This window comes from Rhinatrema bivittatum, chromosome 8, assembly GCF_901001135.1.
Source record: "Rhinatrema bivittatum chromosome 8, aRhiBiv1.1, whole genome shotgun sequence".
NCBI lineage: Eukaryota > Metazoa > Chordata > Amphibia > Gymnophiona > Rhinatrematidae > Rhinatrema > Rhinatrema bivittatum.
The window spans coordinates 194,247,350-194,266,455 of record NC_042622.1 but is presented as its reverse complement, the minus strand read 5'-3'; the positions used below and the strand labels follow the sequence as shown (position 1 = coordinate 194,266,455).

Here is a 19,106-nt window from a genome sequence, read left to right as displayed (position 1 = left end):
GAGCCGATTCCCTCCGCTTCCAGCCGCCCGCCCCGCCGCCTGAAAAGCAGGAAGCGGCTCCACCCCCCTCCACTCCGCCCATCCTTAGCTGAGGCTTCCCTCTCTGCTTGTAAACCGGCGGGGAGCGCTGGGCCGGCTCTGTTTGTAAAGGTGGGTGGATTGGTGGGGGAAGGGAGGAAGGGAGGAGGAGCCCGGGTTCCCTTCCCAGGGAGTGGGACTCTCCCCCCCCTCCCCACCCCACCGATGGCTGCGCTAGCCAGGGAGAGGAGGCGGCTGGCTTTCGGCTCTTTCCCAGGGGTCCCTGCTGTCTCTTGTTTTCTTCCTCGCGCGTTATAGGGAGGGGAGCTGGAGGTGCCTGTGCAGAGCAGAGAACGATTCATTCAGGGCAGTCGAACCTCCTTTGCAGGGTTATTGAAAAGAGACCACCAGGGCTACCTGAGTGCTCGTCCCATCCATTACAACTCCTCTCTCTCTTCGGCGCTTTTTATCCGCTGCGTAACGATTTTTTAAAACGCTGGCTGGGCCAGCACAACCCGGGTTTAGGTGGCCAGGGTGTAGCCCCCTCCGTTCTTCCTACTTGGGATCCGTCTACACTCAGGGTAAGGCAGACCTAAAGCGAAAGGTGCTTTCTTCGCTGATCGATGTCCGATCGATCTTACACCCTCAGACATAGCTATTTATTTATTTAATTTAGAGTCTGCCTTTCAGGCACTTCACAGCTGATTACTTTCAGGTACTGGAGGTATAGCTAAAGTGCAGCTTTTCTGACTCCAATCGTACAGATCTAGGACTAATTTCTTTAAATTCTTCTATAGATGGAAACAACACCGAGAAATGTCTCCGAGGGTCTTCCCGTCTGTCAACTTGCGATGACCTTGAACCCTCCTTGATCTCTGCCGTTCCCTTTCTCAGCTAAGGATCCTCTGTGCTCATCAGATCTCCTTGGATTCTGCCCCGGTTTCTGGCTTCCCCTCTTCCACGCATACACCAGCCTTTCTGTACAGAAATGTTTCCTGCAATTACAGCTATGAGAACAGCTTGGTGCCTTCAGCTCTGGCCCGTAAACGTGCCAGGAGGGCAGGGATCCCCACACTTGGGCCCTCATTAAAAGGTACAAAAATATTCCACTCCCATGGTGCCTGAGCTGCAGGGGGAGAGCTTCAACCTTTTTAGTCTTGGGGGTTGCCTGCAGGAGAGGGGTGATGTGCGATTGCAAACTGGCCACGGGATCACATATTTGTAGCACGGTGTTCATTCAGTGGCCCCCTGTGCTAATGACAAAGCTTTGAGGTTTGCTAAGGAAAGCTCAGGCCAGTGCTGTTCTTGGCCTATTCAGAAGTGGACTCAGGTGAAGGCCCTGTGCTCCTGGGCCACAGAAGGCTGAAAAGGGCTTGCAGGGCTGTAAGGTTCTTACGGACGGAAAAAAAATTCTGGGTGCGGCTGAATCTGCCCCACTCCTTTTGGGATGTGGACCCAACCACAGTCAAAGCCATTTCCGCAGCCCAAATTCTGATAGGCCAGGGTCCTGTGTGCCCGGTGCTGGTTCTGTCTTTCTCTGGACTACTACAGTCAAAAATTTATTTATTTTTTTTACTACCCACTAAGTTGCAAAGGGACCGTAAACCCAGATAAGGCAACGGAAACATGGACGGGGGAGGAGGGGACGGGGCATAAAGGCACAATATGCAGGGGCACTAAATGTGACGAGATGGCTCTCAGCAGTAATATGAATTTACTAATCCCTGACTCAAAATCGCTAATTTCATTTTACATAACTTAGCACAATTTACAACAGAAGACGCACACGACAAGCTTTCCTCAATCTAGATTTTTTTTTCCATAGGTACAGAATGGGGAAAAGCCCACCGGTGATGAGATCACGCCCTCCCCCGCTGCAGTCCTCGTGTCACCCCCTGCCTTCCCTTCCCCCACCATTAAAGGAGCTTTCTGTGTTTAGCCCAAGCTTTCTGATTTCCAGATGAAGACTGTTCCATACATCATCTGCCCTTTCAAAGACAAAATGCCTCATTCACTTTGTCTCACAAGAGTTAAAAAGTGTAGCATGGCTTGTTCTGAGACATGTTTAATACACCCAGACCCCTGGCTACTCAGCCTGGAAGGCAGTTGTGAATTTTTAAACAAAAACAAAAAAAAAAGCAAAAAAGACATTTTGCATAGAACTAGGTGTTTCCTGTAAAGCTTGAAAGGAAATTAGGTTAAGCATAATAGCATCTGTCTTTTAAAAGCACTTGGGCTAGAGGACGTTCAGAGGATGGATGTACAGGGACCTGGCTGACAGCACATCTTCTACAAGTCAATATTATTCTTTTGTGGTATTATTATACATTTCCTTCTGCTGGTTGAGGCTCACACCAACGAGAGACATCTGCTGAGGTAAAGCACCTAGAGCACAACTACAATGGATCAAACTACTCTGCAGCGGGAGTCTTAAAATATTCCTTGCAGATCATGATGTGTGCCCTCTGCAGCTATCGTTAGACAAGCCACCCCGTTATTAATGAAAGATGTCCATCATCCAGTGGCATCAGCTACATCTCGAACACATCCAGAGCTTCATGTGGTATTGCCACTGTGCAGTAGATTGATTAAAAAAAAAAAAGGAGGGGGAGAGGATTTTAACTACTAAACTAACCAGATATGAGCTAGTAAACACAATGTATGTACACACAGACAAATCACAGGTATGCAGTCACTAATCACCAGTGAGGTATTCAAAATATGTACACTAAAATCTAGTAAAAACACGTGCACATAACTGCATGATGCATTGCACAATGCATGAGTAATACAGCCCACAGGGTATCAGTTCCCCTTTAACTCCTGCATAAGGCTCATGCCTACAATCCAATTATCTGATGTGTGTAGGAAATGCACATGGGCAGAGATTAAAGGGAAATCTGCCTCATCCAGTTTCACTCCAGGGGCATTCTGCAATTTATTATGTAATTTAGAAATGCAACACCTTCAGCAAACAGAGCTCAGTCACGCAGCTCATTCCTTTACCTCTAATTATTGTAGGCAACGGGCACGAGGGAGACACAGGTCACCCCTCCCTCTCCAGGTTGTAAGCACGTGATGCCAGCAAGAGAACTGGGAAAAAAAACAAACACGTCAGATCCACCAGAAGCTGCAGGAGGACCAGGTCTGGCCCCATCTCCTCCTGGTCTCATCTGGCCACTGTAGATTTGTAAAACACTCTCTTTTCCAACCACCCCCTGAGCTAAAATAATAAAAAAAGTGATAGCAAAATGCAATTCTAAACTTCATCAAACTGGAAACTTTAATTTCAGGTGGCCAGCTTTGATCTAATGCTACCCGGCAGTGTGAAGACCTGGACTGAGCATCTCCAGATGAAGCTTCAGCCATCCACCTTCATTTTGTTGGGGCCTTTAGCTTACTTTTGCTTTCTGTGTTCTAATAGGCCCAGTGAACTTGTATGCAGAAAGCTTGTTCAGCACAAACTACAAGTTCCAGGCACCAGATCAATCCTATGGGACCATGAGTCAGGCAGTCACGGAACACGAAGCGCTCGTGATCAGATGGGGCAGCCCTCCGTACCAGTGGACAGAAAGCCTGGTGCCAGATAAGTCAGAGAAAGTGGCAAGGGAAAACTGCACCAGAATAGGCTGGAAGGCATCAAACTTCAGAAAATGACCAAGCACTTGTCTAACAGCTGAAGTGCCTCTCAGCTGCATCCCTTCTGGTCTGGGATCCTCGCCAATAAGAAGGCTGCAAAAGTCACATTAAGAACCTAAGATTAGCCATACTGTGTCAGACCAAAGGTCCATCAAGCCCAGGCGTAAGCAGTGGATTTCCCCAGGTCCTCCTTAATAATGGTTTTTGGACTTTTCTTACAGGAACTTGTCCAAACGTTTTCTAAATCCAGCTACGCTAAGAGCTTTCACCACATCCTCTGGCAACAAATTCCAGAGCTTAATTATGTGTTGAATAAACAAATATTTTCGCTTCTTAGCTTTAAATGTATCACCTGCTAACTTCATAGTGTTCCCTAATGTTTATACTTTTTAAAAGAGTAAACAACTGATTCATATTTACCCATTCCACTCCACTCATCATTTTATAGACCTCTATCATATCTTCCCTCAGCCGTCTCTTCTCCAAGCTGAAGAGTCCTAACCTCTTCAGCCTTTCCTCATAGGGGAATTGTTCCATCCCCTTTATCATCTTGGTCACCCTTCTCTGTACCCTTTCTAATTCTGCTCTCTCTTTCTTAAGATATGATGACCAGAACTGCACACAATACTCAAGATGAGCTCGCACCATGGAGTGATACAGAGGCATTATGCTATTCTCTGTTTTATTCTCCATTTCTTTCCTGATAATCCCTAGTATTCTATTTGCTTTCTTGGCTGCTGCCTCACAATCAGGCCAATACTGAACGCCCCCGTTTGGCCACGTGTTTCGACGTGCTGTTTTTACCCCTTATACAGTAAGGGGTAATAGCACGTGGAAAACGCGCGGCCAACCCCCCTGAAACTAATAGCGCTCATCACATGCAAATGCATGTTGATGAGCCTATTAGGTATTCACCCGCAATACAGAAAGCAAAACGTGCTTTCAGAAATTAATGCCTGCCTCAGACTTAATATCATAGCGATATTAAGTCGGAGGCCCCAAAATTAAAAAAAATCTTCCTAAAAAAAAAAAAAACAATCTGCCCACGGCCTGCAGGTTGGAAAACGGACGCTCACTTTTGCCGGCATCCGTTTTCCGAACCCGTGGCTGTCAGCAGGTTCGACACACGACGCCGGTAAAATTAAGCGTCGGCTGTCAGACCCGCCTAGCGCCTCCTTATTAGGACGGGCCCTAATTTAAATACTGAATCGCAAGCCTAGGAGATGTGCCTGGGCGTGCGTTGGGAGAGCAGGCCCTCAACTTGGAGCGCCGGCTCTCCCACGCAGTTTACCGTATGGACCTGAATGAGCAGAGGATGTCAGCTTATTATCAACAATGACGCCTAGAGCCTTTTCCTGTGTAGTAACTCCTAATGTGGAACCTTGCATTGTACACATATAATTGGGTTACTCTTCCCTTAGTGCATCACTTTGCACTTGTCTACATTAAATTTCATTTGCTGTTTGCATGCCCAGTCTCCCAGTTTTGCAATGCCCTCTTGAAATTTCTCACAATTCTCTTGTGATCTGACAACTTTGAATAATTTTGGGTCATTGGCAAATTTGATCATTTCACTCGTTCCCATCTCCAGGGCATTTATAAATATGTTAAAAAGCATTGGTCTCAGAACAGATCCCTGGAGCACTCCACTATTCACCTTTCTGCATTGAGAAAACTGATCATTTAGCCCTACTCTCCGTTTTCTATCTTTTAACCAGGTGGCAGTTCACAGTAGGACCCTGCCCCCTATCCCATGGCTTTTTAATTTCCTGAGAGGTCTCGCATGAGGGACTTTGTCAAATGCTTTCTGGAAATCCAGATACACTAAATCAGCTGGCTCACCTTTATTTACACCTTCAAAAAAATGTAGGAGATTGGTGCGGCAAAACTTCGCTTAGCTAAATCCATACTGGCTGTGTCCCATTAACCTATGCTTATCTATATGTTCAGCAGTTTTGTTCTTTATGATAGTTTCTACCATTTTGCCCAGCACTGACGTCAGGCTCGGTGGTCTGTAGTTTCCTGGATCACCCCTGGAACCCTTTTAAAAAATGGTTACGTTGGCAACCCTCCAGTGTTCTGGTGCTGTAAATGATTCTGAAGATAATTTACAAATTGCTAACAGTATTCTCTGCAATTTTATTTTTCAGTTCTTTCAGCATAAGCTATTCCAGAACCTTTCTGGGGCACAGCAGGAGAAGCAGCAAACAATGAAGGAAAGCCGTCCATTAGAAAGCAGATCAAGGGGGCATGTTCCTGAGCAGTACACAGAGAGAGAGAAAAAAAAAGAAGTCATTTAAATATCACCAAAATAAAACTAGATAGACTCCCTCTCTTCTAGCCGCTGCGCGGCATCACGGGCACAAGGGATTAAAAAATTCATATTCCGGGAGGCACAGGCTTCAACTCTCCATCTTAGTTTGGATCCGCACCGCCCGTCGGACAGAGCCCAGCCCTCATTAAGCATCTCTGCTCTCCCATCCTTTTCCTGTGCAGAAACCTCCCGCCATCTGCTCGCAAACCCTGTTGGGTTTTGGCTGATGTCAAAATACCGAAGCTGCTTTGCCTAAAGTAATAAAACCCACAGAGCCGCCATTATTATATTCCATAAGAACATAAGAACATGCCATACTGGGTCAGAGCAAGGGTCCATCAAGCCCAGCATCCTGTTTCCAACAGTGGCCAATCCAGGCCATAAGAACCTGGCAAGTGCCCAAAAACTAAGTCTATTCCATGTAACCATTGCTAATGGCAGTGGCTATTCTCTAAGTGAACTTAATAGCAGGTAATGGACTTCTCCTCCAAGAACTTATCCAATCCTTTTTTAAACACAGCTACACTAACTGCACTAACCACATCCTCTGGCAACAAATTCCAGAGTTTAATTGTGCGTTGAGTAAAAAAGAACTTTCTCCGATTAGTTTTAAATGTGCCACACGCTAACTTCATGGAATGCCCCTTAGTCCTTCTATTATCCGAAAGAGTAAATAACCGATTCACATCTACCCATTCTAGACCTCTCATGATTTTAAACACCTCTATCATATCCCCCCCTTAGCCGTCTCTTCTCCATGCGGAAAAGTCCTAACATCTTTAGTCTATCCTCATAGGGGAGTTGTTCCATTCCCCTTATCATTTTGGTAGCCCTTCTCTGTACCTTCTCCATCGCAATTATATCTTTTTTCAGATGCGGCAACCAGAATTGTACACAGTATTCAAGGTGCGATCTCACCATGGAGCAATACAGGGGCATTATGACATTTTCCATTTTATTCACCATTCCCTTTCTAATAATTCCCAACATTCTGTTTGCTTTTTTGACTGCCGCAGCACACTGCACCGATGATTTCAATGTGTTATCCACTATGACTCCTAGATCTCTTTCTTGGGTTGTAGCACCTAATATGGAACCCAACATTGTGTAATTATAGCATGGGTTATTTTTCCCTATATGCATCACCTTGCACTTATCCACATTAAATTTCATCTGCCATTTGGATGCCCAGTTTTCCAGGCTCACAAGGTCTTCCTGCAATTTATCACAATCTGCTTGTGATTTAACTATTCTGAACAATTTTGTGTCATCTGCAAATTTGATTATCTCACTCGTCGTATTTCTTTTCAGATCATTTTTTCTTTCCTGGCTTCCATTCATGTCTGAGGGCCCCCGTAAGGGTTGCAGTTTATGGCACTTCTCCTGCTAATGATGCAGATGGCCGGCCCCTGCTGTTCACCATCAGAACCTCTTGTTAGTAGATACTTGAAAGTTTGAATGTTGCAGGAACAACAAGAAAGCTTGGCTGCCATAAGCCCATAACAATGGCTTTTTTGTTTGGGGGTTTTTTGTGGGGGGGGGGGGTGCAGGGTGAGGGAGTTGTAATGGCAGATACTAGCACTAAATGACACCCATTAATAAGTTGGATCAGAAACAAAACAGGAACCAGAAATCATAGCAAAAGAAGGATCTAGAGAAGCAGGCAAAGCGATAGAAGGAGGACGCTGTTCAAAATGGATTTCAACCAGCCACAGTGACTTACCCTAAAGAGAATAATGTGTTTGTAGTGCACTGAAGGCCCTAAACCACCCAAGTTGGTAGGTCAAGAGCCAATATAGTGAAACGGGGATGCTCTAGCAGCCCTGAGGCCTTCAGCTGTGGTGAGAGGGCGGACCATGCAAAACTCCCTTTCATTAGCCCGTCGCTCAAGCAAGAGCTCCTGCCCGATACCATATCTTGCTGAGGCTGACTTAGAAGCGTTGAAATGTGCTCATTGGTGGAAAGAAATAGGAATGTGGTGGACGGGCATGAGAAGCAGCGGTACCTGGGAGGTTAATGCGGATCCAAAATATACGAGTCAGCACATTGGACTGGTTCCCTGCTTCCGAGGACAGTAATGAACGCCCTGCTTGACAGCGTGAGGGAGTGTACAGAAAACTCTCTCAGACTGCCTTAAAGGACCAGGCACAGCTGTCTGACCAGTCCTCCTTAAGGTTAAGACTTGCAGGGAATCCTGGGTGAAGCCCATCACCAGAGTATAAGACCGCAGGGCCCAGAAGGGTTAGATGGGCCCTGGGGGAGGGGGAGAGAGAGAGTTCCATAGTATGAGAAGACCTGCTACGTTTGGGGTTGAGACTGACATTGCTAAGACCTGCTAGCTTTAAAGTTAGGAACTTGCCTGAAGTCAAGGTGAGCTGGCTCCAAGTGATTATTTGGCTTTGCCCTTTCCTTTATTAATTGTGAGATACCTGAAGCCAAGGTGAGCTGCCTGTTTTGTTTTGCTGTGCACTATACTTTCTGTGTTTTCACTGTAAATAAACTGCGCTTAGGGAACAGCCGGAGTCCGCCTCCATTTTTCCTCTGCCTGTACCCCCAAGCCGCTACCGCTCGAGTTACCACAGGCAGACACTGCACGCTAATCAGTTTCCCAGCAAAGTGAGCGTCCCCTGCACAAGGCTGTAGAGAGGAGCAGAGTCATGAGACGTACAAGAACGATGCCTATTCCATTAGTCACAATCTGCATCAGCAGTGATCTCGGATACAAAATAAATTGGAAAATTTAATTTAATACAAGACTTCTATTCTGCAGCTTCAAACGGTGAGCCCGTTGAACAGTGAATAATATGACAATGTCTCCCATCGAAGACAACGAATTGACCTGCAAATTCACAGGTGAGGCAGGTAAAATCCTGCAGCTGATGAACTTGTGGAGACGACCTTTCTTCTCTTCTCATTTTGTGCTTGTGTTCGCTTGGTTTCTGAACTTTGCAAGGCCAAATGACTGAGCTGCCTCCCTATGACCCTGCCCAAGGCCGATGTCCACCTTACGGATTTCAAGGTTGCACCTGAATCTGGGGTATGACCTTCCCTGGGATCTGGCAGTGGCTTTGCAGGTGGCCACAAAATACGAATCTGGGAATTCTGGTGCCCTCCATCCCCGTGACAGGGCCTGCCCTCTGAAGCTGAGCTTTCGCAACCACTTCCTCCAGACTAGAAATTAATATGCCATATACTCAAAGGATTGCAGGTAGTGTCGCAATACGTCATCTACAACACGCACAAAACATCATTCAAAAATAAAACATCCCGCTGAATGCTCCTTGCGTCCTCTCAATATAAGAAAGCATTGGTATAAAACAAACTGTTAAGCACCCACCCGTGCCCGTAAACCTACAACGATCAACCAGAGAAAAAAAAAGAAAACCACACTCACATGGCTCTTCCTGATGCAAGAGCAAGCAAATAGTCGACCTAAAATGGTCTCCAGCTTGATTGCGCGCTTTGCTCATAATTACGTGCCGAGCAGAGGGCTGCTCTCGATTTCAGAGAATTGCACTGTTCGGTTCATTCTGTGCGCCAACGGAATACACTGGCTGGAGAGGGTAGAGTGAAAGGAGAGAAAAAGTGCGTGAAAGAAAAAGGCGGAAGAGGAAGGGGGAAGAGAATACAAAGGCAGAGACCCGGAGCCTCTGCAGGCTCTAATACCTTTTAATGGGCCGGCAGCAGAATTAGCCACAGCTATTACACAGCAGCTTCTGAACTCGCACAGTCAGGAATCTGAGGGAGGGAAGAGCACAGTTGGCTTTACCTCACTATTAAGTTGTGGAAGGTGAAGATTAAAGTCCCTGTTCTTTTTGAGCTCTTCTCAATCATGGAAAAGTGCAAACAGGCAGAATGCCAGTAAACATTTTGAAAAGATAGCAAACACTCTAAAAGCAAGTTGAGCTGAAGGGGGGGAAACGCTAACACTTAACCTTGCCACCGACGTGTAGAAAGGAATGATGAAAGCCTGAGAGACTTATACAGAAAAAAAAACCCAGAATAGAGATGCTTCTTCTTGCTTTAGACACTAAGCTTTGCTCTGCTTGCTGCAGAGGGTTCTCAGAGGACTGGACTCTGGATTCAGGCCCTGAGAAGGGCAGAGACCATGGGAAAGAAGGTGGCTTTATACCACAGATTCAGGCCACAGTGGACAAGAAACAGGGGCTTAGGATAGCCTGATCCTCCTCCTCCTCTTCCCTTCCATTCTTACTGTCCTTATGTCATCCAGGGATCGATGTACGCCTAACTTACAGGCCATCTTGTCCCTTATCTCCTCTCTGTCTGCTCAATACTCAAGCGCTGACTCCATCTTTACAAGACGGGAGCCACCTATCCTGCTTCTCACCTCATGGCCAATAAATATTACACGTTTCTCTCCGGTATTTAGGTTTTTTTTTTTACAAAACGTATAACCTGCTTTTCCAAAAAAAAAATCAGTTAAAAGCAGGCAGTGGATAAAACAACTAAAATCAGTAGCTCCATGAACACACAATAAGCAGATGCTAACATAAAACACTAAAATATAACAGTTTTTATGTTAGATAATTCTGTGATATCCAGGATAATTTAACTACTTAAAGTACTACTACTTTAGTCTTGATGCTGTTATGCCTGACTTTTTGAGGAATCAATCTTTTTAAATCGTGGTTAGTTTTATGATGATAGTAAATAAGAGAACCAATTTTTTTTTTTTTTTTTGCAGTCTTAGGTTGGTTTTAACTGACCTATGTTTTTGTTTTAACTATATGTATTTTGTAAAATGTTTCAGTTGTACTGATACCGAGTGGGCTCACAATCCTGTTGTGTAGGCCTAATGATGATTTTAGTCTCTTTCGTATTTTGTGTTTGCACTGTATTTTGCACTGAGTTGTTTTTGGTTTTTTTTTAACAGTGAGATAAATTTAGATGATAAAACCAAACAGTAGCCATGTAAACGGCCTGGACTAATGCATTTATTTCTTTCATTCGTCAGTCGCCCCAGTCACAAAGATTCGAGGTGACTAAATCATAGAACCAGAGCCAAATCTGCGTAGCAATGTCTTATGCAAAGGGCTCCCATCCTTTTAGGATCTTACCGCTGAATTTTACATAAATTTCTTTTCTCAGTACAAAGCTGAACCTCAGCCCAGGCTCTGCAACCCTAAAATGGCTCATCGCAGTCCTCAGATCCTCAGCTGTGGATTGTGTATGTGCCCTTCATGCCCATTTAGCGGATGGGGGCATGGCTGTCGGGCACTCGGTCCAAGGCCGTAGACAGATATCTGGGTTTGCCACCCATTTCTGGCCTCCCTCTCAGACCTCCTCCATCCTGATGGGATACCAAGTAGCCGAGGACAGATCTCAGAAAGTTAGGGGGCAGGGGGAGAGGGCAGTGGCTGGTGCTTAGAGAGAGAGGCTGAGCAAACTGACCCAGGAACCTCTTCATAAAGCTCTCTGCGTTATAATGCTGTGCTATCCGTAGCTCTCGTTCCAGTCCTACCCATAAATGCCTGCAAGAATTATTAAGATTTGTTGCTATGTAACAACCAATTGGCACTGAAAGATATCATTTTTTTTTTAAACTCAGGACCTGGCCAAGCCAGCAAGCGGTGGGAAAGCAAAACAAGATATATTAAGATATAACATTTTAATATAATAAAAATTAGTCTTTCGGCAACCTGTCTTTTCATTGATTTTGGCAAGAATTCAGAATGCAGTCTTACACCAAAAAAAAAACAACACAAGATCCTTAGAACCTATTATTACTTTTTCTTTTGGCCTAGCAATTTCCTTCTGTTCCTTTGGACTTCCACCAGAACCAGGGATGGAATCTGGCACCATCGCGAGCCTTCACTTGTAACTACCTGAGGATTTCCCCCTCTCCCCCCCCCCCCCCCCCAGTGAAGCGACGGGGGTGGGTGGAGGTCACACAGCAGGGCTGCTTCCACAACCCTGCAATCCTGAGCCCTAAATCCGGTCACTAGGGGTTGCCATTGCACAATGACCGGGACTCCCTCCCCTCTCCAGGTCCGGCCGACTTGAAAAGCAGAAGGACCTTAGCTGGGATTCGAACCCAGGTCCCTTTGCATAGAAGGACGCAACACTGCTGATGAGCAGCTGGGCAGACCCACCAACATCTTACCCTCTAACCATCACTATACGGGACCTTTCTGGCCCTGCACAAGGAAGTGATAGGAAGGCAAAATTACAACAAGGAGAAAACTGCATTCATATCCCAATCACCCTAACATTACCGATAGAAGAATGCATGTATTTATTGGATGTGTTGTTGCGAGCACAGATGGGCACTCGAGAGTGTGAGCCCCTGTGCCGCGATGCAACCTGCGCAACCCTGGGGCTAGCTGTGGTCCACGCCGCTAGCGGGCAAATACATCCAGGCATGGGCTGGCTGAAACAGGAAGAGGCTTGTAAAAAGGAACACACTTGGCTTGGCATAAGAACACTTGGGCGTCCAACACACACCAGGAACTGAGACCCAGCAACGCAATGCTGGTCTCTGGGGTAGCCCTCTGGCCACTCAAAAGCCTTTTCCAGCTGCCACTTGGATGCAGTATGTGCTTGAGGACAGACGGAGTCTGAGGTCTCAAGACACGACATGACGTGACAAAGGCTTGGACATGGAACAAGACGCAGGCTCAGGACTTGGAATAAGATGAAGACTCAGAGAGTCTGGCACCGCTGCTCACCCTACGGAACCCCGGGGCTGGCTGCAGACCATGCCAATAGCAGCACAGGCACTAGACTCAAAGATTTGAATCAAGACGGAAGCTGGAACTAGAACTCCAAAGACCAGGGACAGGATTCAGGAACTTGGAAGACTCCGAAGACTAGAACCAACAGAAGACTCAGGCAGGTCACTGACTAGGAACAGGAATCAAAGACTTGGAAACAGGAATGAAGACTTGGAAGAACCAGGACCATGACAAGAGACCAGGAACATCACAAGAACGAAGACATGGAGGACCTCCAACGATGAAGACAAGAAACAGAAAACCTTGAAGATCACAGGAAGACTGAAGACTTTGCAAAGGCCAGGAGCAAAGACTGAAGAGCCCTTTTATAGGGCTGGCAGGAGATGACATCATCGAGAGGTTCTACAGCATTTCCTGCTGTAGGCCCTTTAAATCTGGGACTATGGTGCCTGCGCCTAAGGAGAAACAGGCATGCAGGAGCAGGGATGGAAGTCAGCCGTCCACAAGCCGTGAAGATCACAGCAGCACTGGTAGCACTCCTCCACCGCATGGATGGCAGAGGTAGCATCCAGCTGGCACTGGGAGCTGGTGGCGTCTCTCCTGCCATGGGGCGGAGCATGGCAGTAAGGCTGAGGTGGCGTCGGGTGAAGCGGCACTCCAGCCGTGCAAAGAGGTATGGCATTGATGGTGGCACCACTGCTGCAGAAAGCAATGGCACAATGCCACAGTAGGAGGTGAGTGAGCCCACTTGCAGGGCCCTCCTGCAAGTGGAATCACAACATGTATGCATTTTATACTGTACACCACTTTTATCCATCATTAAGGAATTGCGATCCATCAAATTAATAAAACTAAAAGCTTACGCTCCACCTCTGGACCCTTGTAACAAATCTGATCCTTCCACAAACAAAATGAAGTTTGGCCTGCCAGGATAAATGAACGCAGCTAATCGTTCAAAACCACTTGATATGAAATATGACAGCAGCGTATTCTCAATGGGGTTGGGTTGGCTTGGCTTTCCTGGAAGACATGGGCTTGATTTCTGGGTCAGGTCTTCTGTTCCCTGGGCCGGCTGGGGATGCTGTGGAGGCAGAACTCGCAGGCCCGGGGGTGGGGGAGTTCCAGTCATCGCACAATGGTGACACCTAGTGGCCAGATTTAGGGCCTATGATTGCAGGGACCCAGAAGGAGCCCTAGTGCATGGATCTGGCCAAACACTGTCGCTGCAGTGACCGGACAAGAATAAGCTGTGAGGGGAAAGTATTTTTTTGTTCAGTCAGCGTACAATTAAGCTGTAGAATTTGTCACTGGAGGATGGGGTCAGATTAATGGCAAAGCTGGGGTGTTTTTTTATTTGTTTCGTTTTAATTTGGACAAGTTTTTGGAGGACAGAGTCAATGAAACTTACCAGCTAGGCAGGTACAGGGCTTGTCCGGGAATGAGCAACAGGAGGGTAGATCTAGAGGGTACATCCAAGCGACCCAAACTAGCCCCTGTCGGAGACAGGCTGCTGGGCTTAGTGGACCCAGCACAGAACCACTTATGGGATATAAAACAGGGGGGAAATCCTCAGAGTTGTGAGTTGTCCCAAGTACCACGATTCCAGCCTCGATTCTCACTGAACTGGAAGTATAAAGGAGGAGGAAACTACCAGGCCACGACACCCCCCCCAAAACATACGTGTTCTGAATCTTGTTCTGGTACGTGCTGTAGATAACATTTTGTTCTGTTGCGGGGGTACAGTGCATGCGCAGTTTATTAATGCGGCAAGCCACATACCTTCTACACCTATTTTAGGAAAGTACACGCCAGGATTTTCCACACAAAATCATTGCAACATGTGCATGTAATTTCTGCAGCTTATGTGCACAGGCAGGTATTTTATGAATTGTGCATGCACCCCGTTTATGAAAATGCTTGCTCATTAGTGTACTTGGAATCACCAGTTCGCCCAGACCTTCACCAGTATAATTAGACCTTCCAGCACTTCACCCTGCCCTCCCCACCACCACCCCTACCGCAAAACTGCAGACAACAGACAAGTGGGATTTCAGTTCCTCGACCCGATTAGCAGGTGTGGAAGCGCGTGAACAGGTTTGGTAAACGTATGCGCGTATCCCCTTTACAACATGTGCACAAACATCCGAACCCTAGCCTGGAACGCCCTTTTAACATTGATACCCGCGACACCACTTGTACGCGTGCACGTCAGGCTTTTGCAAAATGCTACTTGCACGCATGTGTGGGTAGTCACGTGTGAAACTGCCAGTTGTACATGCTGACGGCTTTTGAAAATGACCCAGGTTAGAAAGGTCAGACTGAAAATCACCTTCCTCAGGTCCCACAGTGCTTGCTTTTAGCTAAGGACAATGTAGCACCTAAATCATGTTTTGTGCACACAGCTTTTAGGGACACAAATCGTGTTGTGTGTGCCTACGTCAGGTTTGATGTGCGATGAGCACATTTTTGCATTAGCACACTTTTTTTTTTTATAACTCCTGATGCATTAGCACAGTTGTAAAGATAATTTGTGCAGAAGTTCAGGGCACATGTTTTAATCACGTCATTATAGCGGGACCTCAAGTAGGAAGGGCAGATAAAATTAAATAAATAAATAAAAATGTCACACAATGAATATAAAACTCCTAAAGGAGAGAGAAATGATCACACATTGACTGAGTTATTAAAACATCTCCTGACTGGCTAAGAGTCCTAGGCCAAGGTTTTGGGCTTGTTCTATGGGGGAAAACTCCCACCCTATCAATTTCAAACTAAAACTTCCACAAAGACTCTAGGGGGTCACTGTTATATAGGAATAAACCATTGCAGCAGCCTTCAGGGGTTTGCTGTGGCAAGGCAGTACATTCCCTTCAGTGGTTCTCAGCCCAGTCCTCTGGACACACCCAGCCAGTCAGGACATCCGCGATGAATATGCGTGAGAGAGATTTGCATACTGTAGAGACAGCGCATGCCAATCTCTCTCATGCATATTCGTCGTGGATATCCTGGAAACCAGACTAGCCGAGTGTGCGCACCCGCCCCTCCCCCACTCTATGCTGCACGACCTCGCTAATAGGCAACTTTCCTCGTCGAGGATCTCAATGGCACCCTACATACATACATGCGGGATACTGCTGTGTGCTGGCGGTACAGGAAAGGCCTCAGATTAAAGCTTGTTTGTCACAGTACTTCGGCAAAAATGAAGCACAGCTGCTGATCTTGGATAACCCTTTGGCGGAGCCTCCTTCCAGGCCTGCACCTAGAAAGTGGGGGGAGGGGTCAGCACTTACAGGATCTGGATAAACTTTGCTTGGCCTGGTTCACCGAGGCACATTCCTGGTCCTGCACAGATGTGGTCTCTGAGCCGCAAGGAGGTCCCTGACCCTGACTTGGTTTTAGCATAAAATGCATCCTGGAACCGAAGGGTCTATGACAGCTGCAACAGCTGCTTAGCACTAGGTTAGAGCGAATGGCCCAATCAGAGTTTGTTCCACTTTGCGGGCAAGGCAAAAATCCCAAATGAATGCCATTTATTATTTATACAGCAGCCCTGCAAACAGCTCTGGACAACATATTTCTCTGTTACTTATCTACTGAATTCAAGAGCCTGTGAGAAAAAAGCAATTTGTGACAAAACAGCAACACATTTTCAAAATTAAAAAAGCCACAGTTTATTCATCAAATCCAATAAGAAAGTGGAAAACAATCCCCAGAATATTGTCTCAAACACATCTGACCACGTATTACAAGAGATGAAGACAGCCTAATAGATGTCATAAGAAAAAAAGAAAGTCATTGAAGAAACGTATAACTTCATACGCATGCACGAGTGATCCACAGCTTGGAGGTGCGCAGGACGATTACGTGGTCTCACTTCTACCACCTCCCGGGGCTTAACTTTAGTTAGTAAGAAATCTTTATACTGTCCTGGCTGGTAGAAAATGTAATATTGCCTTCACATTTTAACACTCATTTACAGGGGGAAATGTAACAGGAAGTGAGCCCTGACAGAAGCCGCTTCCTTCCTCAAGGATTGAACTGGTTTACGTCTCTGTTGTGTTGTCTGTGAGTCTACACGGTGCTTTGATCATGAACTAAACTTGACTGTCCATTTGTACAAGGTCAACAGCAAAACATGGTGGCCCTTCCTGGGGCACATCCTTCGTGTTGTGGGGACTATCGACACAAGTGTCCGGAAAGGCCCAGAAGCTGTGGCCTACATAAGAAACGTCTTTATATTGGTGGAGGAGTGGAAACAGTTTTAGGGACCGGTTTTGGAATATACTCCCGAGCGAAGGTGACCAAGAGAGATGCTGAAGTCTCCTCGCCTCTGTTGAGCCCTCCAGTGTTTCTGCGAGATTTAGACTGTCCAAGGACAGCTGGGCCCCCTCTCTGCTTCCTCCTCCCGCACTGCTACTTTTTTTCCATGTGGGCAAATAATAAGCCCTAGTTAGCAGGTGGAAGCATTCCACTGGGACTTTTAAAATAACTTCTGAGCATGCATTTAGGGGGAATTTTCCAGAAACGCTTGGAAAATTCAGGCATCTCAAATGCCTGGTTTTCCAAGGCCTCCACTTTCCAACGTACTGGGAATCTCCTTTTTTTTTTTGGCCAAAAGATATTTTATTTGTAGCATTTGCTGTAGTTGCGTCTCTTTGTATTAAAAATGCTCTTCCCCGTCTTTCCTGGGGTCATTTATTGGCTGTTTGTTACCATCATGCCTTAGGTGAAGCAAAATGGTACCTGCATAGGACCTTTCCCAATTAACTTACATTTGCAGTTATCAGTAGTACCTCGGTAGCTGTCCAAATCCTAAAAACTTTTAGGAGTTGAATGAGTTTGTTTTTGTGTTTTATTACATGTTATTATGATTTAATTGTTATGACTTTTTTTTTTTTTTAGTTATGTGTGTTCTTTGTCCTCTTATCTTTAATTTTAGGGTGACTATTATAATCCACTTTGAGCATTGTTTTGGTAAAGCAGCTTATAAATTGAATTACTGATAATAATATGTTAGAGTTTGGGAGCGCTAATACTATTGAAATGTATTTAGCTCATCAGCCGTCACCCCTCTTCCCACCATCTCATCTGATAAATGCAGACAACTTGACCCCAGGTCGTAAGGAACAAACAAATCGGTCCTGCTCCTTGAATTCCATGTTCAAAGCTGAGCCTGTTCTTAACAGTAAATGCTTTACGAGAGAATTGACTCACCTGCCCCCTTTTTACCCCGATTCCAAAGATTTTGTTGGCGAGGTGCCACTTGGCCTGCAGCTTTCCTCGAGGGGGGACAGCACTGGCACAGATGCCGGACTCTGTAATCTTTACCTGGGCACTGCCAGGGTGGAACAAGGTACGGAACGACTCTGGAAGGACGATGAGGGGGATACCATTTCGTACAGACTTGCCCCCAGGGCCTCGGTTCTAGCACCAGCCTTCACTTAGGTTATTTCCATGCATCTATAAGATATATATATATATATATATATATATATATAAAAAAAAAATCTGTCTCTCTGCTCTGAACCTATGAATTGCTCTAAGCAGCACACTATCATTTAGGGCTTCTTTTGATCAGTATTAAATGAGACCCCTGGAATAAATATGAACATATTCTCCCTTGTTTTCTGTACTTAAGGAGACAGCCTCTCCTATTCATTCTTCAAGGGTCCGCCCTCTATCAGACTGGTATAAAAAAACAAACAAACAACATATTTTCTCTTTGGGGCCTTAATCACTGATATTTCCCAACAAAGCACCATGGCAGGAATCTTTAATGAACGAGCTTTAGCTATGGAACTCGATTAAGCACCTTTAGAATCTCTGTCCACTAGTAAGACCAATCTCCTGGCCGAAAGAGGCTTCGATGGATCATTTTTTTTCATTCTGACCAGCAATAACAACAAAGCTTCTCCACCAGTCTCACTAGGCTTTAAATTTCGTGTAAGCAGAAAGGGCTCGACCACAATATACGAGCTTTTAAATAAAAATCCCCACAGCCTATCCAGTCTGCCAAGCTCTACAATCCCTACCACATCTTCAGAGGTTCCCTTTCCTTGCCCTGGGCTTTAACTGCATTCAGATACTCTAGAAACCTGACGGCAGAGGAAAGCTTTGTCCCTTTCCTCCCCTCTTGCGTTTTCAGAGCTGCTGCAGTGAACCGAACAGTGCTCTGTACAGTCTCTAACATGGTCTCAGTTTGTGTCCCTAGTGCCTCACACAGGGGTAAAACTGCCTGGGGGTGGAGTCCCTCTCGCTTGGGGCATCCCGGGCAGAGGGACTGAAGGTAAGAAGGCACCCACAATGTGTCCTTGAGGGGGGCACATGTGAAAAACAGGGATAAACATAGGAAAATTCCCTGTTAGTCCTCTGCAATAAAGGGTTTAACAATTTTATTATACTAGGAGACAAAAACTTAAGAACTGACTGGCAATAAACAA

At 45.9% G+C, this 19,106-nt stretch overlaps 1 long non-coding RNA gene across 2 annotated transcripts; it reads left to right on the top strand.

The window, feature by feature from the left end:
- Positions 1-2,403, top strand: LOC115096972. Of its 2 annotated transcripts, none has more exons than XR_003858179.1 (3): positions 1-150; positions 816-1,111; positions 1,844-2,403. It is a non-coding gene; the product is annotated as an uncharacterized LOC115096972 (long non-coding RNA). The 2 variants fall into 2 exon arrangements; XR_003858180.1 differs by lacking the exon at positions 1-150 and adding an exon at positions 181-599.
- Positions 2,404-19,106: the final 16,703 nt, after the last annotated feature.